This window comes from Oryx dammah, unplaced genomic scaffold (genome assembly GCF_014754425.2).
Source record: "Oryx dammah isolate SB20612 unplaced genomic scaffold, SCBI_Odam_1.1 HiC_scaffold_9, whole genome shotgun sequence".
Lineage (NCBI taxonomy): Eukaryota > Metazoa > Chordata > Mammalia > Artiodactyla > Bovidae > Oryx > Oryx dammah.
In genome coordinates this window covers 16,826,352-16,853,074 of record NW_024070193.1, presented here as the reverse complement: position 1 = coordinate 16,853,074, position 26,723 = coordinate 16,826,352, and the positions used below count along the sequence as shown (strand labels likewise).

The window sequence follows — 26,723 nt, the reverse complement described above, 5'->3', positions numbered from 1 at the left end:
TGGATATTTTGTATTATTTCTGAGTAAGATTGGAATGCTTGAAAAAAATGCAGGGTAAATGGAACTTTTGCATTACGGGATTCCTTTTAGTTTCTAACATTTTTCTGAATTCAATTGAAAACCTTTTTCTGCTTACTTTATTATGAACAGGTGAATGCTCCATTTTATTAACAGATCACAGAATTAAGTGATTTCATATCTTTCCTAGTAGTGTATTAATTTTTGTGAAGTGTTCTGATGAAAAAAATTTTAGCTTAATAATCTAGGTATTGTTAGATTCTCCATTTGCTGCCTGCCTTTTCTTTTTTAACCTTAAATCTCAAATTTCATTTCTTCCTCTTTTTTGCAAGTAGCTAGTATATAATACTATTCTTTGGATTTTATTTTTTAATAAAATATATTAGATGTTCCTCCTCCTTGACGTTACTAGGTAATATCCTTCAAAGTAGACTATAGAATATGTTGGTATATTTAAAAGAAATGCCCATTGAAATGTGTCCTTTTTTTCTCATTTGCTCATAACTTACCTTACTTGTTTTTATACACCTTAATTTTACTTTCTTCAAGCATAACTTTAGGGGAAAAAATTTAACTTTCTAATATTAGTCTTTTTCTTTTGTATTTTACATGGTAATATTAGTCATTCAAAAATAGTTCAAGAAGAAAAACCATGTTAACTCATAGTAACAACTCAATTATCACAAATAATTTATCTCTTCACATATGCCACCTACAACTTGATTGAATTATGGTATTTATTGTAATATCAATGGAAATTAGCGTTTGTTAATAGAGCTCCAAGAATTTTTTTTCCCAGTTATTCTTTTTGTTTGTTTGAAATAGAGTTTGACACAAGATACAGAATCACGATTCCTAAAATTTATCCTGCATCTAACTAGTTTTTAGTAAGATGAGCTTAAGGTTAATGGTTGACTAAATGAAATAAATTTATGACTTTTATTTTGTAGTTATAATACTGCCTGTCTCATGAGGCACAAATGTTGAGAAAAAAAAAAAAGATGGCAGTAGAATTCTGCTATATCCTAGTCTTTAGCGTTATTTCTGGACTTTTGAACACCAGCCTTTCTCTTACCCATTAGTTGAATACTATGCCTTTCTTCAAATTAAGGTTAATGTTGTCTAATTATCTTAGGTCTCATTTCATTTTGCTAGTGTCATCACTAGGCTTGGGTTCTTTTATTTTTTTAAATTAATTTTTATTGAAGTGTAGTTGATTTACAATATTGTGTTAGTTTCTGCTGTACAGCAAAGTGTGTTAGTTATACATATATACATATCCACTCTTTTATAGATTGCTTTCCTATATAGGGCATTACAGAATATTGAGTAGCGTTCCCTGTGCTATACAGTAGGTTCTTATTGGTTATCTGTTTTACATATAGTATTGTGTATATGTCAGTTCCAGTCTCCCAATACATCCCTCCTCTCCCCTTTCTCCTTTAGTAACCACAAATTTGTTTCTTACATCTGTGACTCTATTTCTGTTTTGTAAATAAGTTCATTTGTACCATTTTTTTTTAGATTCCACATGTAAGTGATATCATATGATATTTGTCTTTCTCTGTCTAACTTCACTCAGTATGACAATTGCTAGGTCCATCCATGTTGCTGCAAATGGCATTATATCATTTGTTTTTATGGCTGAGTACTATTCCAGTAATCTTTCAAAGAAGATATGTACCCCATCTTCTTTATGCATTCATCCATCAGTGGACATTTAAGTTGCTTCCATATCCCGGCTATTTTAAATAGTGCTGTAGTGACTATTGGGGTCCATGTATCTTTCAGAATTATAGTTTTCTCTGGGTATATGCCCAGGGATTATATTGCAGGATCATATGGTAGCTGTATTTCTAGTGTAAGAAAGCTCCGTACTGTTCTCCATAGTGGTTGTACAAATTTACATTCTACCAGCCATGTAGGAGGGCTCCCTTTTCTCCACACCCTCTTCAGAATTTATTGTTTGTAGAATTTTTGATGATGGCCATTCTGACCAGTGTGCAGTGATAGCTCATTGTAATTTTGATTTGCATTTCTCTAATAATTAGTGATGTTGAACATCTTTTCATGTGCTTTTTGGGCCATCTGTATGTCTTTGGACAAATGTCCACTTAGGTTGTCTACCAATTTTTTGATTTGGTTGTTTGCTTTTTTGATAGTGAGCTGAGTGAGCCATTTGTGTATTTTGGAGATTAATCCCTTGTCAGTTGCTTCTTTGCAAATATTTTCTCCCATTCTGTGGGTTGTCTTTTCATTTTGTTTATGATTTCCTTTGCTGTACAAAAGCTCTTAAATTTAATCGTCTCATTTATGTATTTTTTTAATCTTCATTACTCTAGGAGGTGGATTAAAAAAAAATCTTGCTGTGATTTACGTCAGATATTTTCCTCTAAGAGTTTAAAGTATCTGGTCTTATATTTATATCTTTAATCCATTATGAGTTTATTTTTGTGTATGGTGTTAGAGAATGTTCTAATTTCATTCTTTCACATGTAACTGTCTGGTTTTCCCAGCACCACTTACTGAAGAAGACTATCTTTTCTTCATTATATGTTCTTGTCTTAGTCATCATACCATTTCTCCTTAGCCATTAGAAAGCTAAACTTCATGAGTCCCTTATCTTTTTTACTGTTTCTCATATTTTTCCATATCCACCAGGATGAATACTTTGTAGTATAAATTGCTTCTATATTGAGATGCTTTTGAAAAATAGTAAATTTATATTCTGGAGTTACCATACTTTCTATTAAGTGAGTGAAGGAACCTATTGAAGTGATTGATTTTTTTGGTATTAGTTTTTATTGGAGTATGGTGCTTTACAATGTTGTGTTAGTTTCTACTGTACAGCATAGTGAATCAGCTGTACATATACAAACATCCTCTTTTTTGGGTTTCCTTCCCATTCAGGTCATGGCATAGTATTAAGTAGAGTTTCCTGAGCTATATGGTAGGTTCTCATTAGTTACCTATGAAATGATTGATTTTGATTGAACAAAATGGGTAAATATTTTACAGCCAAAGGCTCTGGTGATAGAACCCAGAAAAATATTTTTTTAAACAGCTTTATTGAGATATAATTGATGTACAATAAACTAAACACAGTGTACAATTTGATGTTTTGACATTTGAATACACCCATAGAACCATCAGCACAGTTGTGATGGGAACATATCTGTTCACCCCCACCTCAAATTCCCTTATGCTTCTTTGCACTCCATCCTACCTCCCTTCCCAAACAATCACTGATCTATGTTCTGTCACTGTAGATTAGTTTGTGTTTTCTAGTGTTTTACACATGGTATATACCTCTTTTTTTGATCTGGCTTTTTTTTTCCCTAACATCTTAAGATAGTATTTATTTGTCTCCCCTTTGTTAAACCCTGAACCAGCCCCTTTCCCCAGGCTCTGGGGACATGTAGGAAAAGGATTATACAGGTCAGATTAGACACGGGAGAAAGAGAGGACTCCTTAGCATGGCAAAGAAAATGGAAAAGACTGTCACCAGGAGAAAGAAGTCCCATGGCCTCCCAGAATGGCATAGCAGAAGAGCTGTTGCATCAGGGAAGAGTTCCTGGCATAACCAATGATGAGGCTCCCAAAGTCAGTCCTAATCCCAGCCACCCCAACTGTGGCAGCCCCAGCCCCAGGAAGTTTGCCTGCTGTGTCAATGTCCCTGAAATGGCACTTCTTTGGAAGTTATGCCTAGGGATAAGTAAGGTCAAGGGCCCCGAGGCTGCCAAGCTGCTTAGGCTCTGATCTGTCAGCATCTTCAGCTGTTTGATCACTACTGCAGACAGTGATCCACTCACAGGCATTCCTGACAAGGGAGGGGAGTGAGGGGCTGTGGCAGGAAAAGTGGCTCCCAGTGCGGAGAGTGATCTTACTGCCCTCTCTCATCATAATTGAGATTTGCTCATATTGCATGTTTCAATAGGTGATTTTTTGTTTTTATTGTTAAGTAGTATTCCATTTTATGACTGTAATACAAAATTCTTATCCACTCAGCTATTGATGGACATTTGGGTCCTTTCTAGTTTTTGTCTGTGACAAGTTAAACTCCTGTGAACACTCACAGGCAAGTCTTTGTATGGACATATATATCCTTTTCTCTTGGGTAAATACCTTGGAAGCTGAATCAGTCATGGGTGAATGTTTAACTTTTCAAGAAATTGCCAAACTGTTTTCCAGAGTGGTTGTACTAATTTGTTTCCACCAACTGTATATGAGAGTTCCAGTTTTCGCACATCCTACTCAACACCTGGTATGCCCAGCATTTTTAGATTTAGCAATTTTAATGACTTATACTGTTGTTTTATTGGGATTATAAGTTTCATTTCCCTAAAGACCTGTACTGTTGAACATCTTTCCATGTGCTTTCCATTAGTCATCTATATCTGTTCTTTGATAAAGTATCTGTTAAGAATCTTTGCTCTTTTTGAAGACTGAGTTGTTTAATTTCTAGTGGTTGAATTTTGAGAATTCTCTCAAAATTCTTGATAGAAGTTACTTTTCATATATGTGGCCTACAAAATTTTTCTACAGGTTTTGACTTTTTTTTTCATTTTCACAAGTGTCTTGAAGAAGCAGAAATTTATGAATTTCTACACAAATTCCTGCTGGAATTTTGATGGGGATTGTATTAAATCTCTGGGTAAATTCTTTATGTCCTCTGATCTATGGACAAAATACATGTCTCCATTTATTTGTCTCGACTCTAATTCCTTAGCAGTGTTTTGTTGTTTTCAAGGTACAAATCTTTCACATCTCCTGGCAGACTTAACCATAAGCCTGTTGTATTTTTGATATTGTTGTAAATGATGTCATTTTATAAAATTCAGTTTTTAACCTTTCCCTAAAAAGTCCAGCTCAAAATTCTAACATATACTTGTATATTGATGTTATATCTCACAACATTACTGAACTCATTAATTCTAGTAGCTTTATTTTGGCATAGTCCATCATATTCGGTTTTCAAATTTTTATTATTTTTGGTTGTGCTGAGTCTTCATCGCTGCACAGGCTTTTGTCTGGTTTGCTGCAAGTGGGAGCTGCTCTCTAGGTGTGGTATGTGGGCTTGCTGCCGTGGTTTCTCTTGTTGCAGAGCATGGGCTCTGGGACATGCGGGCTTCAGTAGTTGCAGCATGCAGGCTTCAGTAGTTGCGGCTGCCAGGCTTTAGAGCACTGGCTCAGTAGTTGTAGCACATGGGCTTAGTTGCTCTGGGGCATGTGGTATCTTCCGGATGAGGGATCAAACCCATATCTCCAGCATTAGCAGGTGGATTCTTTACCATTGAACCACCATGGAAGCCCTCCATCATATTCTTAACATAGGAGATCATGCTATCTGTGAATAAAGAATGTTTTACTTCACCTTTCCCATCTGGATGGCTTCTGTTTAGTATTCTTGCCTGACAGCACTGACTGGAACCTCCAGTAGAATGTTGAGTAATATATATGAGACTAGACATCTTTCTTATTCCTAATCTCAAAAGAAAGCATTAGACTTTTATTATTAGGTGTGATATTAGCTGTAGGTTTTTTGTAGATGTCCTTTATGAAGTTGATGAAGTCTTCTGTTCCTAGTTTGCTGAATTTTTATCAGGAATCGACTTTGGATTTTGTTAAATGCTTTTTCTGAACTATCAAGGTGATCATATCATTTTGTTTGGTTTTGTCTTCAGTTTGTGAATATGTTAACACAGAATGACTTTTGAATGTTAAACCAACTGTATTTCTGGGATTCAGCCCCAGTTGGCCTTGATAGGTTATCCTTTTAATACAGTTTTGGATTTGATTTGCTAAATTTTTGTTTAGAGTTTCTGCATCTGTGTTCATGATGGATATTGGATTATAGTCTTCTTGTCATGTCTGTCTGATTTTGGTATCATGCCTTAGAATGAGTTGAAAGAGTTTGTGTCAAGATGGTATCACTTCTTCATTAAAGGATGGTTTGTGAGAAGGTGTTTACAGTTTCAATTTTTAAAAAATAGATACAAAGCTATTAATGTTATCTATTTCTTCTTCAGTATGCACTGGTTTTCTGTGTCTTTCAAGAGCTGCATCCTTTTCATCTAAGTGGTGGTGTTTATGGGTGTAAAATTATTCATAGTATTTCCTTATTAGTCTTTTAATATCTGCAGAAACTGTAGTGACGTAAACTTTCTCATTCCTGATATTGGAGGCTTATTAATTTTATTCATCTTCTGTAAAAGTTGATTTTGGTTATATTGATTTTCTCTGTTTTTCTGTTTTCCATTTCATTGATTCTTTTGTCTTTCTTCTTCTTACTTTGGTTTTAATTTGCTCTTCTTTTTTTCAGTTTCTCAAAGTAGAGGCTGAGGACATTGATCTGACACCTTTTCTCTAACATAGGTTTTTAGTGCTATACATTTTCCCCTAAGTACTGCTTTAGGGGCATCCCATAAATTCTGGTTATGTTTGGTATTTATGTTCATTCCATTCAAAATACCTTATAATTTTGTTTAGGACTTCTTTGATCCATGGGTTATTTAGAAGCATTATTATATTTCCTTTTTTAAAGAACTATTTATTTGGCTGTGCCAGGTCTTAGTTCTGGCACACAGAATCTGTTTTAGTTGTGATGTGTAAATTCTTAGATGCATCATGTGGGATTTAGTTCCATTACCAGGGATGATGGAACCTGGGCTCCCTGCATTCGGAGCATGGAGTCTTAGCAACTGGACCATCAGGGAAGTCCTATGTGTGTTATTTCCTTTATTTAAATATTTATAGATCTTCTGAAAATCTCTTTCTTCTCAGCTTCAGATGTCATTTAATGTGGTCTGAGATTATGCTTTGTATGATCTGAAAATTTAAGGTTTGTTTTATGGCCCAGAATACACTTTATCTTTGTAAATGTTCCGGATACACTTGAGAACAATGTGTATGTTGCTGTTGTTGGGTGGAGTGTTATATAAATGTCAATTCGGTCAAGTTTGTTGATAGTGTAGTTCATATTGTTGATTTTCTGCCTTCTTGTTCTATCAATCATTAAGAGAAGGCTATAGAAAGATCTTGATCATAATTGTTAGATTTGTGTATACTCTGCTCACATGTCTAGTCTGATATTAATAGAATTCCAGGTTTCTTATGACTGATGTTAGCATGATATATTTTTTCCATACTTTTAACCTACCTGTGTTTTTATATTTAAAATACTTTTGTAGGTAAATATAGCTCTTGTTTTCTTTTTTCCTGGCCATGTTGCACACCTTGTGGAGTCTTAGTTACCTGACCAGGGATTAAACCTGGGGCAACTGTAGAGAAAGCACCAGGTCCTAAACACTGGACTGCCAGAGAATTCCCTAGTTCTTGCTCTTTCATCCAATTTCACAAATTTTACTTTTTTAGTTGGTATAATTATAGCATTTACAATGATTAATTATTGCTATGGTTACATTTGAATCTATTATCTTACTATTTGTTTTCTATTTGTCTTATCTGCTCTTGTTCTCCTTTTTTTCTTCTTTTGAATTAATGGACTACTTATTACCTCATTTTATCTTTTCTGTGGGATTATTAGATATGACTCTTTTTATTTTTATTTCAGTGTAGTTGCTTTAAGATTTATAGTATTGGGGCTTCCCTGGTGGTCGAGTGGTCAAGAGTGTGCCTGGCAATGCAGAGGTAATGGGTTTAATCCGTGGTCAGGGAAGATGCCACCTGTCTTGAAGCAACTAACCCCATGTGCCATGACTAATGAGCCTGTGCTCTAGAGCCCACAAGTCCCAACTCCTGAGCCTGCAAGCTGCAACTACTGAAGCCCGTGAGTCTACAGCCCATGCTCTGTGACGAGAGAAGCCACCACAATGAGATGCTCCCACAACACAACGAAGAGGAGTCTCTACTCACAGCAACTAGAGAAGCCCTGAGCGCAGCAACGAAGATCCTGCAAAGCCAAAAAAATAATTTACAGTATGCATTTGTAGCTTATGAGTCTCCCCTCAAGTGATATTACACTACGTCACATATAGGATAAGAATATTGTAATAGTATACTTCTGTTTGGCTTTTTCCAGCCTTCGTGATATTACTCTTCATGAATTTTATTTTTGTACGTTACAAATACCCCAATACCTTATTGTTATTTTTTTTAAATAGTTCTTTTTTTTAAAAGTGTTAATAGTAAGACAAAACATTCTTATGTATATGCTGTTACTCTTAACCTTTTCTGGCGCTCTTTATGCCTTGTGTAGATATTTATGGTATATATTTGTGTAGGCCTTTTTGTGTAGATATTTATGGTATCATTTTCCTTTTGCTTGAAGAACTTTCTTTAACATTCCTTGTAGTGCAGATTTATATTTGAAAATATATTTATTTTACCATCTTTTGTAATGATTTTTTTTTTTTGCTCGATACAGATTTCTAGGTTGTCCTTATTTCCCTTCCATTATGTTAAAGTGTTTCTCTACTGTCTTCCTGCTTGCATTATCTCCAGTGAGAAATATGTCATCTTTTAAATTTTTTTTAATTAAAAAATTTTTGGCTGCACCATGTAGAATGTGGGATCTTAGTTCCTTGATCAGAAATCAAATCCCCACTCTCCACATTGGAAGCTCAGAGTCTTTTTCATTTATTTATTTATTTGGCTGCCTTGGGTCTTCGTTGCTTTGTGTGGGCTTTTTCTAGTTGTGATAAGTGTGGGTTACTCTTTATTGCGGTGCACAGGCTTCTCATTGTGTTGGCTTTTCTTGTGGAGCACAGGCTCTAGGTACTCAGGCTAGCTCATAGGCTCGGTAGCATAATTATTCCATAGCATATATAATCTTCCCAGACCAGGTATTGAACCCATGTCCCTGCATTGCCAGGTGGCTTCTTATCTACTGTACCACTAGAGAAGTCCTGGAAGCTCAGAGTCTTAACCAGTGGACTGCCAAGGATGTCCTGAGAAATATATCATCTTTATCTTTGTTTCTATGTAGTTAATAAGTCTTTTTCCTTGGCCGCTTTTGCTTTGATGTAGTTTTATTCAGATTTCTTGTGCAGGGTCAATGGAACTTCCTGAATATGTGGTTTTGTTTGTTGTTGTTCAGTCACTAAGCTGTGTCTGACTATTTTCAATCCCGTGAACTGTAGCACATCAGGCTTCTCTTTCTTTCACTGTCTGTTAGAGTTTGCTCAAATTCATGTCCATTGAGCAGCAATGCCATTCAACTGTCTCATCCTCTGTCACCCCCTTTTCTTGCCCTCAATCTTTCCCAGCATCAGAGTCTTTTCCAGAGAGTTGACTCTTCACATCAGGTGTCCAAAGCACTGGAGCTTCAGCTTCAGCACCAGTCCTGCCAATGAATATTCAGGGTTGATTTCCTTTAGCATTGACTGGTTGGATCTCCTTGCTGTCCAAGGGACTCTCAAGTCTTATCTAGCACGACAATTCAAAAACATCAGTTACTTGGTACTCAGTCTTCTCTGCTGTCCAGCTGTCATATCTGCGCATGACTGCTGGAAAAAGCATAGCTTTGACTAGACAGACCTTTGTCAGCAAAGTGATGTCTCTGCTTTTTAATATCCTGTCTAGGTTTGTCATAGCTTTTCCTCCAAGGAGCAAGTGTCTTTTAATTTCTTGGCTGCAGTCACTATCCACAGTGATTTTGGAGTGCAAGAAAATAAAATCTGTTACTGTTTCCATTTTTTCCCCATCTGTTTGCTGAATGGTTTGCTTTGGAAGCAAACCGAGATCATTCTGTTGTTTTGAGATTGCACCCAAGTACTGCATTTTGGACTCTTGTTGACTCTGAGGGCTACTCCATTTCTTCTTAGGGACTTTTGCCCACAGTACTAGATATAATGGTCATCTGAATTAAATTTGCCCATTTCTGTCCATTTTAGTTCATTGATTGCTGTGAACTAAGATGTTGATGTTCACTCTTGCCATCTCCTGCTTCCGTTCAGTTCAGTTCAGTCTCTCAGGCATGTCTGACTCTGCGACCCCATGAATTGCAGCATGCCTGGCCTCCCTATCCATCACCAACTCCTGGAGTTCACTCAGATTCACGTCCATCGAGTTGGTGACGCCATCCAGCTATCTCATCCTCTGTCATCCCCTTCTCCTCCTGCCCCTAATCCCTCCCAGCATCAAAGTCTTTTCCAATGAGTCAACTTTTTGCATGAGGTGTCCAAAGTACTGAAGTTTCAGCTTTAGCATCATTCCTTCCAAAGAAATCCCAGGGCTGATCTCCTTCAGAATGGATTGGTTGGATCTCCTTGCAGTCCAAGGGACTCTCAAGAGTCTTCCCCAACACCACAGTTCAAAAGCATCAATTCTTCAGCGCTCAGCCTTCTTCACAGTCCAACTCTCACATCCATACATGACTACTGGAAAAACCATAGCCTTGACTAGATGGATTGACCACATCCAATTTACCTTGATTCATGGACCTAACATTTCCAGGTTCCTATGATATGCAGTATTATTCTTTACTGCATCGGACTTTACTTTCACCAGTAGACATATCCACAACCAAGAGTCATTTCTACTTTGGACCAGCCTCTTCTTTCTTTCTGGAGCTATTTCTCCACTCTTCCCTAGTAGCATACTGGACACCTACCGACCCAGGGGGCTCATCTTATGGTGTCATATCTTTTTGCCTTTTCATATTGTTCATGGGATTCTCGAGGCAAGAATACTGAAGTGGTTTGCCATTTCCTTCTCCAGTGGACCACATATTGTCAGAACTCTCCACCATGATCTGTCCATCTTGGGTGGCCCTACATAGCATGGCTCATGTGGTTTTATAGTTGTAATCAAATGTGGAAAAGTTTTGACCACTATTTCTTCAAGTATTTTTTCTGTCCCTTCCCATCTTTCTGGAACTTAAGTTATTCGTATATTAGTCTGTTTGAGGTTATCATAGTTCACTGATGCTTATGTTTTTGTTTTACTCTTCTTTCTCTGTTTCATTTTGGATACTTTCGTATTTCTATGCTTTTAAGTTAGTTTTCTCTTTTATATTGTCTGGCATCCGAGCCTGTCACTTCATGGTAAATAGATGGGGAAACAGTGGCTGACTTTGTTTTTCTGGGCTCCAAAATCACTGCAGATGGTGACTGCAGCCATGAAATTAAAAGACGCTTACTCCTTGGAAGGAAAGTTATAACCAACCTAGACAGCATATTAAAAAGCAGAGACATTACTTTGTCAGCAAAGGTCCATCTAGTCAAGGCTATGGTTTTTCCAGTGGTCATGTATGGATGTGAGAGTTGAGCACCAAAGAATTGATGCTTTTGAACTGTGGTGTTGGAGAAGACTCTTGAGAGTCCCTTGGACTGCAAGGAGATCCAACCAGTCCATCCTAAAGGAGATCAGTCCTGGGTGTTCATTGGAAGGACTGATGCTGAGGCTGAAACTCCAATACTTTGGCCACCTGATGCAAAGAGCTGACTCATTTGAAAAGACCCTGATGCTGGGAAAGATTGAGGGCAGGAGGAGAATGGGACGACAGAGGATGAGATGGTTGAATGGCATCACCGACTCAATGGACATGGGTTTGGGTGGACTCTGGGAGTTGGTGATGGACAGGGAGGCCTGGCATGCTGCAGTTCAAGGGATCGCAAAGAGTTGGATACGACTGAGCGACTGAACTGAACTGAACCTGCTGTTAACTCTAGTATATTTTTCATCTCAGATGTTGTAGTTTTGATTTCTGGAAGCTTGATTTATGTCTTTCTTTTGTCTTCTGTTTCTGTACTTAAGATAACATCTCTGTTAGTTGAGTTCATTCTGATGAACTGCCTCATTATTATGGGTCATGTGTCTCTGCTTTTTTGTATGCTGAATAATCTTAGGTTAGATGCCAGAATTTTACTTTGCTGGATGTGGATATTTTTGTGTTCTTACGAATTTTTTGAGCTTTGCTCTATGATGCAGTTAAGCTTCCCAGGTGGCTCAGTAGTGAAAAATCCGTCTGTCAGTGCGGGAGATGCAGGAGACGCAGATTTGATCCCCGAGTCGGGAAGATCCTCGAGTAGGAAATACCAATCCACCCCAGTATTCTTGCCTGGAAAACCCCAGGGACAGAGCCTGGTGGACTATGGTCCGTGGGATCACAGAGTCAGACTCACTGAGCACACATGCAGTTAAGCTATTTGGAAACAATTGGTCCTTTCAGGTCTTTTATGACTTGTTAGGTAGGTTTGAAGTAGTGTTTGCTACTGCTGCTGCTAAGTCGCTTCAGTCGTGTCTGACTCTGTGCGACCCCATAGATGGCAGCCCACCAGGCTCCTCCGTCCCTGGGATTCTCCAGGCAAGAATACTGGAGTGGGTTGCCATTTCCTTCTCCAGTGCATGAAAGTGAAAAGTGAAAGTGAAGTCGCTCAGTCGTGCCCTACTCTCAGTGACCGCTTGGACTGCAGCCCACCCGGCTCCTCTGTCCATGGGATTTTCCAGGCAAGAGTACTGGAGTGGGTGCCATTGCCTTCTCCGGAAGTAGTGTTTAGTGTAGAACTAATTCTTCTTCACTACTGAGAGACCTAGAGTACTCTACTCATCATCCTATGAATTGTGTGTGTTTTTTTTAATCTGGCTGATGGGAACAGGCAGTGTTTTTCTTTAATCATTTGATGAGTCACTCTTTGGCTTTGGGTATTTGGCTCATATGCATATGAGTTCTTTGGGGAGCCCTCTGCAGATCTCTTTGTGTACAAGGTTTTTTTCTGTGCTCTTTCCTCTCTGCCTTAAAGTTTGGTTTCCTCAGACTTTTAGCTTCAGGAGTTTGCTAGCCTACTCCTCTCTTCCCCTTTCTGTGCTGTGTGTGGCCTGGAAACACTCAACAAGGCAGTAAACTGGGGCAGTCTCAGGTTCAGACTTTGTTTTCTGTCTTTCAGGAATTATTTTCCTTTCATTGTTCGGTGTCCAGTACCTTGAAAATCCTTGTTGCATAAATGTTGTCTTTTTTTTTTTTTAAGGTGAGAGAGTAAATCTTGTCTTGTTACTTGATCTTGATTACAAGTGAGAGTTCCAAGAGTCTGGTTTTAACAGTCCTTCCAGTGAATCCTGATGCATGTTAACGTTTAAGAACCATGCATATATTTGAATTTAATGGTAGATAATTAATTCACTATCAACCATCATTTACCATGAAGATAGAATTACACGAGTCAGTAAATCTAATATTTGGAAGAAAAATCTTTTTGAGTAAATTAATTTCTGTTTTGTAGCGTGTAATTGCAAGACATTTGGAATATTTATACAATCAGGATAGATGGAGCTGAAGGTTTTGTGAAATAAAAAATGATCTTCACGATATTATGGTACATAGCAGTCTTAGACGTTAAGCTTTCATGTCTTTGTGCTGTGCTGTGCTTGGTCACTTCAGTTGTTTCCAACTCTTTGCAACCCTATGGACTGTAGCTCACCAGGCTCCTCTGTCCATGGGATTCTGCAGGCAAGAATACTGGAGTGGGTTGCCATGCCCTCCTCCAGGGGATCTTCCCGAATCAGGGATTAAACCCATATCTCTTGTGTCTCTTGCATTGCAGGCAGATTCTTTACCCACTCAGCCACGTGGGAAGCCCCTTCATGTGTTTAACTATTGTTAAACAAAACGTCATTCCTGGGAGAAGTTGGAACAACAATTAAGTCCTGGTTTGCTGTAGTGGGTAAGGGGAAGGAGATGACTCCATTTTGCATTTGCTTCTTTTTAACAACTACCCCCTTTTGGTCATACTCTCAGAATAACTGAGATGTGATTAAAAAAAAAATTAAGGCGTTAGTGCACCTCTCAGCCACTGCTCTGCATCCATGGGTCATGACATTTTTGCTTAAGCCCTGTGACATTTCACAGGTCATGGTTCATAATCCTTGGACTTCCCTGGTGGCTAAGACAATAAAACATCTGTCTACAATGTGAGAGACCTGGGTTCAATCCCTGCGACCATGGGGTCGCAGAGAGTCAGGCATGACTGAGCGACTTCACTTTCACTTTTCATAATCCTTAAATTGGTTACTGTCTTTGCTTCTTTTCTGTTATCGTCTCAGGGAGATATTTGACATGGAGGTTAGTAGCTGCAAATATACATTAAAACTTTTGAGAGGATACAAAGCACCAGTGGGGATTATTATCATTATGGTAAGTAGGACAATTTCCAGCGTTTGGAGTACACTTTGAAGCTATGGTCTCTAAGACCCAAACCAATCAAAGAAAGACCCCATTCAGAGTCATCTTAAGCCAGGTGGCTTGTTTAATGATATGTCACTTAATGTCAACTCCGTTGGAAGTGTTAATTCACATACAAGAGATGGTGTTGGCCACAGCTCAAACGCATCCTAACTTGGCAAGAGGATAACTGAGGGCTACTCTATTATTGAGAACAACTTCCACCAGAGTCCAGAGATCTTTACTGGGAAGCTACTGCTTAGCAGTGGGTTTCTTGTAGTACTTTCAAAAGTTAAGGAGAGGTTCCTGATCATAGACTCATTTCTATTTATTCCTAACCAGGGAAGTAGAGACCTGCCAAAGGAAGCAAATCCTGAATCATAAGTGCCTCCTGTTAGGCCCTTTCAAGAACAGTTAGAGTTAGATTACTAAGTGTCACTGCCCAGCTGTGCACCAGCTACCTAGGCCTTCATAGCCCAAGGAGATGATAATCACCCAAAAAATAAATCCTGTCACCAAGGTGACATTGTAAATAGATTCATCTACAAGAGTTGTTTCATTTGCCTATTAAAAGCCAGGAGTCAATTAAATTTTCCCCCTAACCTGAAATAAAAAGGTTTTATAAATTCTAAAGATTACCTTCCTTAGCAATGGCCCAGAAGTTGTGGCTGATGGAATTATCTTTCCAGGTCAGTGCCAGGATAAAGGAAAGAGAAGGAAAGGTTTTGCTTTCAGCTGAAATGGGAAGTGTTGCTCTGTCTGGCATCTTGGATGGAAGCAGTCTACACTGACGTTCACTTGTGATCGATGTCCACTTGTCACCACAATGCCATCCTTGTCAACTTGATTTGGAGGTCTTCAGGGTTTGTACAGGACCAGAAGTCAGTTGGAGCCTCCTTTAGCCATATGATACAGATATACAAGGTTCACTGCCTTCTAGTTTTGCAGCAGAGTAAGTGGCCAGAAGCACTTAATAAGTTCGCTTTCAGTGGGACTTGAGGGCGGTTTTTTTCTGATAATGTCTCTAGAATTTTTCCAGTCACTGGGCTCCAGACCATGACCAGTAAGATTTCCCTAAATCGGAAATCAGGGAGCACTTCTTTAACCTGTTGGTAATAGGCTCCAGAGTAACACAATAGCTGGTCATACTAGGGGGAGACTACAAACGATCAGCAGAAGGTGGATTACCAATAGACATTGGTCTGACCATGATTATCTCATGTGGAGTGAGTTTATGTTTCCCAAAGGTGGTGGTATGAACAGTCAGCAAGACCATAGGCAATACTATAGGCCAGGGGAGTCCAGGCTATAGCTGTATAACAACACCTCAAAGGCTGTTAGCAAAAGCAGAGTCTACTATCTATAAAGGAACAAACATAATTTTTCTCTCTATAATTACCCCCATTTTTTACTATAGGTAATTACAGTTAAGCTAAATTTATATTAACCTCAGCCTGATTATTGATAACACGTGCAGCAAGAAACAGTGATTGACCATGTACGTATTTTTTTTTAAGATTGTTTTGCCAGAACCTTGTTAGTAAAATAACAGCTTGCCTAAGCAGTTTCTTGAGGCTCTCTGATTATATAAGACTATGTATATTTCTCTCAAACGTGACATTCCAGTGAAAATCTTGGTAGCTGTGTCCTTTTACAAGGAGAATAGATTATTTTTCTTTTGATTTCCTTTGCTCTTCAAGAAAAAAAAAAAACTTATTTTTCCTTCCTCTCTTCCGTAGGATTCCATGAGTTCTAACACAGCCGTAAAAGCAGTAGATTTTAGAAAATGTACTTCATAATGTTACCCATGTTGACAGAATACAATCCAGAACGGTAATCCAGCTTCTATGGCCCTATCACTGGCCTCCCTTGTAAATGCCGAAGTAGAATGGACCTCATCCACGTGTGCTACAATCTTGACAGACACTGTTGTTTCTGCCTTCGCAGCGAGGGCATTTCCCTGATACTCAAGTTCAGTCCTTTTAGTGTGAGCCTCAATTTTTTGGGCAGACAGAATCATGCCAGGACATAATCAGACCTTCCAGGAATTGCATTCAATTTCTGGAATACTTAAGTAGATGGGGAAACAATGGAAACAGCGAGAGACTTTATTTTGGGGGGCTCCAAAATCACTGCAGATGGTGACTACAACCATGAAATTAAAATGTTTGCTCCTTGGAAGAAAATTTATGACCAACCTAGAAAGCATAAAACAGAGACATCAGTTTGCCAACAAAGGTCCATCTAGTCAAAGCTATGGTTTTCCCAGTAGTCATGGGTGGATGTGAGAGTTGGACTGTAAAGAAAGTTGAGTGCTGAAGAATTGATGCTGGTGAACTATGGTGTTACAGAAGACTCTTGAGAGTCCCTTGGACTGCAAGAAGATCCAACCAGTCCATCCTAAAGGAAATCAGTCCTGAATATTCATTGGAAGGACTGATGCTAAAGCTGAAACTCCAATACTTTGGCCACCTGATGGGAAGAAATGACTCATTGGAAAAGACCCTGATGCTGGGTAAGATTGAAGGCAGGAAGAGAAGGGGACGACAGGATGAGATGGTTGGATGGCATCATGGACTTGATGGACATGAGTTTGAGCAAGCTCCAGTAGTTGGTGATGGACAGGGAAGCCTGGTATGCTGCAGTCCATGGGGTCATAAAGATGGACACAGCTGAGCAACTGAACTATAACATATCTATACAGATATAAAGAAGGCTAATGTTACTTACTTAACTATGTAACTTAACATTTCATGTAAGCCTGAATTAGTATAACATATCCGTTTTTATGAGGTGAGACAATAAATTATAGGAGCTTTATCAGGGGCTCCCTTTGAACCGTGAACTCCCTGATGTTCAGGCTGGTTTTAGAAAGGGCAGAGGAACCAGACTTCAAATTGCCAACATCCGCTGGATCATGGAAAAAGCAAAAGAGTTCCAGAAAAACATCTATTTCTGCTTTATTGACTATGCCAAGGCCTTTGACTGTGGATCACAATAAACTGTGGAAAATTCTGAAAGAGATGGGAATACCAGACCACCTAACCTGCCTTTTGAGAAATCTGTATGCAGGTCATGAAGCAATAGTTAGAACTGGACATGGAACAACAGACTGCTTCCAAATAGGAAAAGGAGTACATCAAGGCTGTATATTGTCACCCTGCTTATTTAACTTATATGCAGAGTACATCATGAGAAATGCTGGGCTGGACGAAACACAAGCTGGAATCAAGATTGCCGGGAGGAATATCAATAACCTCAGATACGCAGATGACACCACCCTTATGGCAGAAAGTGAAGAGGAGCTAAAAAGCCTCTTGATGAAAGTGAAAGAGGAGAGCGAAAAAATTGGCTTAAAGCTCAACATTCAGAAAACGAAGATCATGGCATCCGGTCCTATCACTTCATGGGAAATAGATGGGGAAACAGTGTCAGACTTTATTTTTTGGGGCTCCAAAATCACTGCAGATGGTGACTGCAGCCATGAAATTAAAAGACACTTACTCCTTGGAAGAAAAATTATGACCAACCCAGATAGTATGTTCAAAAGCAGAGACATTACTTTGCCGACTAAGGTCCGTCTAGTCAAGGCTATGGTTTTTCCAGTAGTCATGTATGGATGTGAGAGTTGGACTGTGAAGAAGGATGAGTGCCAAAGAATTGATGCTTTTGAACTGTGGTGTTGGAGAAGACTCTTGAGAGTCCCTTGGACTGCAAGGAGATCCAACCAGTCCATTCTGAAGGAGATCAGCCCTGGGATTTCTTTGGAAGGAATGATGCTAAAGCTGAAACTCCAGCACTTTGGCCACCTCATGCGAAGAGTTGATTCATTGGAAAAGACTCTGATGCTGGGAGGGATTAGGGGCAGGAGGAGAAGGGGATGACAGAGGATGAGATGGCTGGATGGCATCACGGACTCGATGGACATGAGTCTGAGTGAACTCCGGGAGATGGTGATAGACAGGGAGGCCTGGCATGCTGCGATTCATGGGGTCGCAAAGAGTTGGACACGATTGAGCGACTAAACTGAACTGATACATATGTATATATACATACATATATACACACTTATTTTTAAGCCAATCAAATAGTCAAATAGAGCACTTTACAAATAATTTTGATAATACATTGCACATTTATGACATGTACAAACATAAATGCCCATGGTCACAGAGACCTCATAGTTACTAGTACTTGTGTAAAAGTCATAAGTTTTTTGTAAAATGACCTTTCTCCCTTTTGATGAGAATTACCTCCCTGACATTTGCATCATGAAGTATGGTTTTTAGGTCCTAGAAAAAAATGGGACCTAAAATCGGTATCACAAAGACACAAAGTATCTAGAGTTTCCTACAAGATGGAGTTTGGGCCTATCTGTAGGACAATTCTGTTTTCAATGTCACAATGTCTACAAGCATTTTAAGATGAATTAGGGAAAGTTTTAGGATTACCAGAAAGGACTGACACACCCATTCACCTATAGTTGGAATGGCTTTTTCCCTTTGGGTACAGTTGCCTTAGAAGAGAAGGCCAAATAAAATGCCTAGCAAGCCCCAAACATCAGCTTCTCCCATTTGGCCAAATTTTTAATCCTAAAGTTATCAAGTCCTTTCAAGTATATTGTCAGGCTTCATCCAGGACAAATATTTCTGGTGGTATTGAATAACGTCATCAATTTTAATTTTGTTTCCTCTCAGCTGTTTGAGAAAATACATATCAGTTTTCCAGAAGTTCTTTAAAAAGAGTTTCATCAGTTCAGAAAGGGACCCATATGGGGCCATTTAAATTGATTTAAAGAATTTACATAGGGCTTTTGAGGACAGTTTTTTCCAGTGTTCTAATTGACTACAGTTGAAAATTTGGGGACCAATGTTTTGATGATGAAGCCCTATGAAGTTATAATGGGTGTGGCCTAGGTGGTGTTTTTAGATACCTTTGGTGTTTAATTTTGCGCTAGCCTTTTGCAACAAATATTACAATGAGGCTATTCTGGAATTTCTAAATCTTTTGGAGTCTTCTTCATACTAATTAAAATAGGTATTCCATTCTGTTTATTTGATATGGGAATGCATACTTTTAAGTGTTTTATCTCTCTCTCTTTTTTTTTTTTTTTAGTGAAGCAAGTAAAGTATTATGAGGAAAAAGAATATATGTGTGGATAGGCACAGGGGCAGACTCGGGGACGGAGAGAGTCACTGAGTCGCTTTGTGTACTTTTAAAATGATTTTATGTATTTGGAACATTCCTCATAATGGTTATTGCAATTATAGGTTATTTTTAGTAAAACTTTGGTAAATATCTGCACCTTCCAGGAGCATAGTTCTTAAACATAAAATAAGCAGATGTCCCGGAAGGTGGCTCACTCAACTCTTTGGCTGTCAATTCAATTCAATCGATCAATCATGTCTGACTCCTTGCGACCCCATGAACCGAAGCACAGCAGGCCTTCCTGTCCATCACCAACTCCTGGAGTCCACCCAAACCCATGTCCATTGAGTCGGTGATGCCATCCAACCATCTCATCCTCTGTCTTCCCCTTCTCCTGCTCTCAATCTTTCCCAGCATCAGGGTCTTTTCTTTGGCTATAAAGGACCACATTTCATTTAGCCCAGTGTTTGGGTTTTTCAGAGCCCAACTAATCAGCTTCTGAGTACTTCCAAGACTCCCACTGGCAACCAGCCTTTATTTAACAGCTACTTGAGGCCTTCCACTGGACTGAATCCAACTCTGGCCAGTAACCAGCAAAAATTCCCTTGAAAGTCTCAATTGGGGAAAGCAACGAACAAACACCTTAAGGAATAGGGGCTATGAATTGATTTCAAATAACGAGAACTCAGCTGCCACCAGAAGTCCCCAGTGTTGAGCTGGGGGAAGGATCCATGGGCTGGGGTTTTCCTGGGGAAATTTGGTCTGAAAGGCGACAGGCTTGATTGGCCTAGGGCAGAAGCCTCTACCAGCTTGACCTGTTCTGTAAAGGAAAGCTAATGAGATTTGGAGTTGGAACGAAAAAAAGAGTGCAGATCAATGGAGAGGAACTGACTGATGGTCACTGGAAAGGGCAAGAAAGACCACGAACTCAGAGTTGGAGGGCTGTCTTTGGAAGTTCACTTCGGATCCAGCCTTGCCACCAATCTGTTAAAAAAAACTTAAAATTCAACTGAGTTTTGTAAAAGATCTAATTGACTATTCCATGACTTGAGTCTGGCAGCATCCCAACTGGTAAACCGAAGGACAGTCTGAAGGGCTGTACAAAATGGAAGGTTTTTATAGGCAGAAGGAGGGTGAGACAAGAAGGTATTAGCAAAAGAAAAGAAAGGATAGTTTTAGGCCGCCACCTTTTGGGGAAGAAAAGGACTGGCAGGGGTCTTTATCATGCAGATTACCTCACTATTGTTGATGAGTAAATTTTAGATTGGTTGTTTTAAAGGTCACATTTCTGGGAGGGGTTGAAACTGCAATTCAGTCTTAAGTTTGCTGTAGTGGAATGTGGGGTCTGCACGTACACAAATGATTCCATTTTGACCCTTTTGCTTCTTTGGGCTTCCCTGATGGCTCAGGCGGTAAAGAATCTGCCTGCAATGCAGGAGATCAGAGTTTCATCCATGGGTCAGGAAAATCCCCTGCAGAAGAGAACAGCTAACCCCTCCAGTATTCCTGCCTGGAGAATTCCATGGACAGAGAAGCCTGATGGGCTACAGTCCATGGGCTTGCAAAGAATGAGACAGGACTGAGTGAAACTTACATAAATGTTAGATGGTGAATAACAAATCTTAGTAGAATTAGTAGTCTTGTTGTACGAAAGGGGACCCTTTCAAGGGCCTGAGAGGGGCCTTTAAATTGGGCCCTGGAAGGGGTCTCCCTTCCCGCAACAGTCTCAAGATACAGTCCTGCCATAAAATCACTCAGCTTTAAAGTTTCTAGAAAACCAGAGTACTAGTTCTTCTGGAAGTCAGGAATGTGACTGCAGTAAATACTTCGAAGGAAGCTAGTCAAGTCCTTGGCATTCCCTGTTTTTAAAGTTTCCGGTAAGAAACTTAAAATGAATTTGACTTATGTGTACAATGGATATCACCTCTAAGAAGCAGGGGCTTCCCTTGGCTCAGATGGTAAAGAATCTGTCCGCAATGCGGGAGACCTGGGTTTGACCGCTGCTTAGAAAGATTTCCTGGAGAAGAGAATGGCAACTCACTCCAGTATTCTTGCCTGGAGAATCCCCATGGATGGGGTTGCAAAGAGTCAGACACGACTGAGTGACTGCACTTCCTTTTAAGAAGCAAATGAAGCTGGAGAATTGTTTTAAATTGGAGAAGTTGGCGAATGTTGACTAAAGTCAGGTGGACTTTATATTCTTCCAAGTCAGCAGTGTCTACCAAAATTAAAACACTGACTCCTAGGTAAGATGAGGTTATAGATTCAAATAAACAGAGCTTCCCACCACATATAAATGGAATAAATTTAAAAAAAATTTTTTTAAAGAAGACTTAATAGTCTAAAAGGCACTGAGGTGAGACGTGTTTGGCCAAACTGTCCAAAGATTCTGGGAGTTCACGTACTGTTCCCCTTTTGGAAGAGAAAGTAGGTGATGGACATAATTCTTTGTAGAAGCATGGATATTCTTCCACTATCGCAGACAACAATATTCAGAGGACACAAACTTTTAACAAGATAAGCAATGGATTATAATCAGAGAATGAGATCAAAATGGTGTTTATAGAGGTTGAGAAATGAAGGCAAAAAATTATATTATTGTACAACTAACAGGTGTACTCGGAGAAGGCAATGGCACCCCACTCCAGTACTCTTGCCTGGAAAATCCCATGGGTGGAGGAGCCTGGTAGGCTGCAGTCCATGGGGTCGAGAAGAGTTGGACATGACTGAGCGACTTCACTTTGACTTTTCACTTTCATGCATTGGAGAAGGAAATGGCAACCCACTCCAGTGTTCTTGCCTGGAGAATCCCAGGGACAGGGGAGCCTGGTTGGCTGCCGTCTGTGGGGTCGCACAGAGTCAGACATGACTGAATGACTTAGCAGCAGCAGCAGCAGCAACAGGTGTACTAGAACCAGAGCTGAGTTTTTTTTTTTTTTAGAGCTGAGTCATTGTTGAACAAAGTGAGTGACATGGATTAAATTGTTGAGAGGATTAAATGGGATAATGCATGTTACAATGCTTAGCTATAGTAAGTGCTCAGTAACACTCACTGTTGCAATGAAATATTAGAATGTTAGCACTATTTATAGAATACACACTCTGAAATTTTCAGAGGAGGTGAAATGGTTTCCTTAAGCTTGCATTCTAGTGGGACATAAATAACCAGCAAAAATAATTACATGATTAAATCTAATAGACTAAAACCCAAAAGCTCTCATTCTAAAAAAGAAAAGATGAGGAAAGCAATACTTAGTATAGTGTGCTGTTTAAAAGCATAAGCTTTAGAGTTGGACCAACCTTATAATATAATCCTCAAAGTTGTTAGGATTTTAAATGAAGTATATAGCACTTGGAACATGGTAAGTGATCAGTAAATGATAGCAAGTTTTCCCTCTGGGGCTCAACTTCCTCACTTTTAAAAATAAGGCGGTAGTACAGTGGGTAAGGGTGTTGATTGAGAAGAAATGGTTTCTTGTCCCAGTTGTTAGCTGTGATACCTTGGGCAGGTTACTTAACTTCTCTGACCCTGATTATCCTTATCTTTACAATGGAGACATTTCAGTGGACCATTAACATCCTGTTTTGTAATCTCCAGTGGCTTCTTGATGTGCAGCAAATCTTAAGTGGAAATCTGAAAAATCTACTCTGACATCTTCATTTGATGTTCTGGTTAATGTTTTAGTGATGGAAATCAGAGTTCTCTTCAGCTGTCTTGCTTAACTAAACAAAATGTGGATTACATTTTGGAAGAAGTTATGAGGAAGGAGACCCATTTCATTTGTCTTGAGAAGTTTAGAAAATCAATTTAAGAAGACTGGTGGAATCAGGTGAACATTGTTTAATTATATATATATATATAAATTAAAAAATAGTTATTACAATATTGCTTCTGTTTTTTATGTTTTGGTTTTTTGATAACAAGGCATATGGGATCTTAGCTTCCTGTTCAGGAATCAAACCTGCAGCACCTGCATTGGCAGTCTTAACACTGGATTGCCAGGGAAGTCCCAGGTGAACACTGTTTTAAGGAATTCTCTATAAACCTCAAAGCAGACAGACATGCTTAGTCACTGAGTGCTGTCCAGCTCTTTGCAACCCCATGGACCTGCCAGGCTCCTCTGTGCATGGGATTTCCCAGGCAAGAATACTGGAGTGGGTTGCCATTTCTTCATCCAGGGATCTTTCTGACCCAGGGATTGAACCCAGGTCTCCTGCATTACAGGCAGATTCTTTACCAGCTGAGCCACAAGGGAAGCCCATAAAAGCCACTTAAAGGATACAAATTTTTTTTTCTAACAAGCTTTCAAAATGCAATTTTTAGTTCTTCAACTGCTAGGCAATTCTTTACATGTCCTTCCAGTGAAGAGGAAGTTTTCTTCGTGAAGACAGTCTATAATTCCTTTTAAGTTAAATTCTAGGCAAATATGTGATCTCTTAGGTAATTGCATAGACTTTCAGTCATTAAAAAATTAAATAGTATTTTGTTGCACACTAGAAATTAATAAACATGTTTATGAAATTGCTTTTAGAGTTTAAAAATCTGATTATATTAAATCAATTGCTTTCCCTTTGCATTTCCCTTGTTTTCTTCAAATGTATATTTAATCACATTTATTTTCACCTTGTTTAAGAATTTATTATTGGAACATTTGAGAATTTAAACAGGAGGAACCGAATAAACCCACTGTAATCTATGAAGTGGGGCTTCCCTTGTGGCTCACTCCAGTATTCTGGCCTGGAGAACGCCATGGACTGTATAGACCATGGGGTGGCTTTGCCATATCCTCTGGAAGAAGGAAGTTTTTGGTTTTGATTGCCCAGGGTCACTCCTAAAATATGAGTTTCTAAAGGGTAGTTCTACCAGATGGAGTTTTACTTAGTAGGTCTTCAACAACATAAAGCTTACCCATTGTGAAACTTTGCAGGTTTTTCTTATTCAGCCCCATCCTGCAGAATGCACCAGCTGGAATAAACAACTACAGAACCACCTGCCGCTGCTGCTAAGTCGCTTCAGTCGTGTCCGACTCTGTGTGACCCCATAAACGGCAGCCCACCAGGCTCCCCCATCCCTGGGATTCTCCAGGCAAGAACATTAGAGTGGGTTGCCACTTCCTTCTCCAATACAGAACCACCTAGGACAGCACAATTAGGAAAAGAAATTAAATATCCTGGTAATGTGTCTAATAACTATTAATTTATCATTGTTGTAAATTTAAATCGGAATAGCTGGACTTGTGACCAGAGGAAAAGAAAGAAAGGGGTATTTAAGTATTTTGGGAAGTCCCTGGCAGTCCAGTGGTTAGGATTCTGCACTCATGGTGTGGGTTTAATCCCTGGTTAGGGAATTAAGATCCCACAAACCATGTGCCAAAAAAATACTTCTTTTAAAAAGTTGATGTTTCCAGTTTTCTCCATTATAATGCTGTAATGAATAATGAACATCTTACAAGTATCATTTGGAAACTTGAGGGAAATTTTGGTACCATAAATTATTGGAAGTTTTACAATTTGGTCGGTTAAATAAATTATCTTACATGCATACAATGAAATGCAACCCTTAAAAAGAATGAGTTAAATCTATAAATACTGATATTTTAAAATGGTCACAGTATATTATTAAATAGAAAAAGAAGTTGCTTAGCAGTGTAAAATCCCATTAACATTTATATAGAAAAGTTAGTATTTCATAGAGTAAAATCTGGAAGAATAAATTTTAAGCAATGATGAACTTATTCATCAAATTCAAGTTTTTTGAAAAAATTATCTAAATGGTGCATGAATAAATTCATCTTATAAAAATAAATTAATACAGATTCACAGACACTTGTATTCAAATGTTCAGTTTTATTCATAAAAGTCCAAAACTTCAAAACAACCCAAATAGGCTATCAATTGATGAATGGATAAAGAAACTAGTATATCCACAATGGAATGTTACTTGGCAATTAAAAAGAACAAAGTATTGGTACTTGCTGTAACATGGATTAATCTCAAAATCATTATGCTAGGAGAAAGTTCATACACAAGAGTTTGACTATTCTGTATTACTCTGTAAAATTTACATGAAATTTTGGAAAGGGCCATCTGTTATGACAGTATCAGTGGTTGGCCAGTGGCTTGAAGTGAGGGAAGAGGATGACTACAAATGAGTATGAGAACTTTGGGGAGTAATGTAAACAACTAATATCATGATTATGGTGTTGGCTACCGTACTGTATGCACTTGTTAAAATTAATAGAATTGTACACTTAGAATTGTGTTGCATATAAATTATATCTCAATAAAGTGAATTTTTAAAGTATAGATAAAACTCTCTTTTAACTGTCACCCCCAGAGTTGGTTCCCTTACTCTCTAGGAGTGCCCTCCTCCCTCCACACAGGTTAGACAGGTAACCACTAAATGTCATTACTGCAGATTCTTTTTCAAAGTTATTGTTCTGCATTTACACACACACACACTCACACATTTTTATGTTACTTTACTGTGGGGCTTCCCAGGTGGTGCTAGTGGTAAAGGATCCACCTGCCAATTCAGGAGATGCAAGAGACTCTGGTTCATCCCTGGGTGGAGAAGATCCCCTGGAGTAGGGAATGGCAACCCACTCCCCGTATCCTTGCCTGGAAAAATCCATGGACGGAGGAAACTAGCAGGTTACAGTGCATAGGGCCTCAGAGAGGCACACATTGACTCAGCAGCAGAGCAGATATCACTTTACTGTACTTAGTAATTATTTGACCTTTCACAGTAAGTGTACTCTGGAGATCTTTTCATTAGAATTTATAGTTGTACATCATTCTAAATCCGGAGAGTATTCTCAGAAATAGTATGGATATATCATATAATTTATTCAGTTGTCCCTCAGTCATTCAACTATATTTGAGTGATTACAGAGTAATATAAAAACAGACTAGGGTCCAGTTCTCTAGAGTTTTTACATAAGTGGGAGAGGGGAAGAGGGTTACCAATAGTAATATCAAAAGTGAAATCATAACTATGAAGAGCAGATGGTTTGAGTCGTTTATCTAGTCAGGAGGTCAAGAATGTATTTTCCAAGGGAGTTAAACAGATCTGAAAGGTGGGTGAGCATGTCTTAGCCAGCATAAGCGTCGAGGTGGGGAGTGGGGTGCCGCTAATCCTAAATTGCACCAATGGTATGGCGGAAATACACGGGAGGTGGAGAAGATTGTGGGGAACTTTATATTTTTAACAAGATATATACTTTATTTTGTAGACAAGAAAACATTAAGATCATAAATATTTTTGAAATGAGGCTTTCCACTTCAACATCGGGAATAAATCTTCCATGCTCCTTTTTGGAGAGAAGAAAAATAAGCCTTCCCCGTTGGCTTCTCTTAAAAACCTGCAATAGAGGATGTAAATGTCTTGGAGCTCTTTGTCTTGACAGACGATTAGGGATCTTTACTATGACCTGGC

The 26,723-nt window shown here is 38.9% G+C and overlaps 1 long non-coding RNA gene across 1 annotated transcript; it reads left to right on the top strand.

Annotated features, from left to right (window-relative positions):
- The first annotated feature begins 5,309 nt into the window (after positions 1–5,309).
- LOC120867960 lies at positions 5,310–25,995 on the top strand. Its single transcript, XR_005722095.1, has 3 exons — positions 5,310–7,706; positions 16,998–17,001; positions 25,985–25,995. It is a non-coding gene; the product is annotated as an uncharacterized LOC120867960 (long non-coding RNA).
- Positions 25,996–26,723: the final 728 nt, after the last annotated feature.